This window comes from Gossypium hirsutum, unplaced genomic scaffold (assembly GCF_007990345.1).
Source record: "Gossypium hirsutum isolate 1008001.06 unplaced genomic scaffold, Gossypium_hirsutum_v2.1 scaffold_1486, whole genome shotgun sequence".
NCBI lineage: Eukaryota > Viridiplantae > Streptophyta > Magnoliopsida > Malvales > Malvaceae > Gossypium > Gossypium hirsutum.
This window is the reverse complement of record NW_024403645.1, coordinates 1-1,665: the sequence shown is the minus strand read 5'-3', so window position 1 is coordinate 1,665 and position 1,665 is coordinate 1. Positions and strand designations below refer to the sequence as shown.

At 37.7% G+C, this 1,665-nt stretch overlaps 1 long non-coding RNA gene across 1 annotated transcript; it reads left to right on the top strand.

Moving 5' to 3' along the window:
• Positions 1-963: 963 nt before the first annotated feature.
• Positions 964-1,665, top strand: LOC107952377 (uncharacterized). The gene is made up of 4 exons (XR_005925253.1): positions 964-1,051; positions 1,245-1,343; positions 1,426-1,563; positions 1,648-1,665. It is a non-coding gene; the product is annotated as an uncharacterized lncRNA (long non-coding RNA).

Below are 1,665 nucleotides of genomic sequence, written 5' to 3'. Positions count from 1 at the left end.
GTAAGGTTTTCCAAGTTAGATTCTAATTGATAAATTGCTTTTCTTTTTGGAGAATCTTCTACTATGATCGGCTCAGCAGGCAACTGAGATATTAGATAGCAACCAATGCAAGATTTGTAAGAGATCAATATTGCAATCATTCTAGCTTAACTTATTTGAAAAGATGATAATCATTAGTCCTGAAAAATGGAGCACCTTGGGAATTATTATTGAAGTAGATAAGCAAAGACGGTAAAAATGTAAAAATGCATTTCACACACACTCTCTCTTGATTCAAGACAAAGAGGTGCTTTCAAAAGTCGTCCAAATGACATTAGAGCATGTTTGGTTGGGTGTATTAGCATAGCCAAACACCCCTAATCAGTGGGCCCCACTTAATACTCCTTTAATCCATTGTTTGGTTCAGTGTATTGTTATTACAGGTCTAATCCATTACAGACCTAATTCCCAAAATCCACCGATTTCTATTCCGGATGAAAAGCTCTGTTTTGCTACGTATTAAGTTCTCCCCATTTTTCTACCCTGTTTTACCCTCCTAATTGCTTCTTCTGATTTTTCTGATTCCATAACTTTTTCCTTCCTTTCTGCCGCCACATCTGTTTCTTCTTCATCACTCATTAGCAGACTGCTTCTTCATCCGCTCGACCCTGTTGCTATTTCATGGTGGTAACCGCTTGATTCTCAACTTATTGGCTCTCCAACAATGGAACAAAGACTCCAAACTTTGCCACTTTACCGGAAATGATATTCGGTGAAAGTTGTTTGATTCTCTTAAAGACGTCGCAAGCGGCAACGATATTCGTTTCAATGCATTAGATGCTTTTTCCGATTGGAAGCATGAAGGTTTGCCTCCTGTTGAAGTTCCTTCTGCTGCTCAATGGAAATTCAGAAGGTAAAAGAAATGTCGATTATTTTATTTAACGTTTTTGGTGATTTAAATTCAGTTTTACGATCATTTATTTTACTGAGAACATCCCGTGCAGGACTTACATCTGAAGATGCTGAAGTTCGAGTCCATATTTTTGGTCAGAATAAGCTCGAGGAGAAGCCCGTAAGCACCCGTAATTTCGGATATATATATAGAGAGTTTCAAATTTTCAGTTAAATCATCATTATTTATCTGTAGTTCTAGTTATAAAATTGCAATAGAGTAAGACCTTGCAGCCTATTAGCTAAGCTAGCTGTAGTTTATCTGGTTTGGTTTGAAGTACTGTGACAATGCTAGCTTTTTTATCATACTCCAGGAAAACAAGTTTTTGAAGTTTCTAAGTTTTATGTGGAACCCATTATCATGGGTTATGGAAGCTGCAGCAGTGATGGCCATTGTCCTTGCCAATGGTGGAGTAAGTTATATATCTTTCCCCATATACTTTTCAAAGCTTGAATGGTCACCCTGATAGCTTTCTGCGGTTTGTTTTGTTTCAGGGTGAGGGTCCTGACTGGCAGGACTTTGTAGGGATTATATGCCTTCTGATTATCAATTCAACAATCAGTTTCATTGAGGAAAACAATGCTGGAAATGCTGCAGCCGCACTCATGGCTCGTCTGGCTCCTAAAACAAAGGTCTACAACTCTCTTCAAGTTTCTTTAATGCCTTTGCAAATACAATAATGTCTAAATTTTCATAATCATTTTTCTTTTATGCAGGTTCTCAGAGATGGTCAG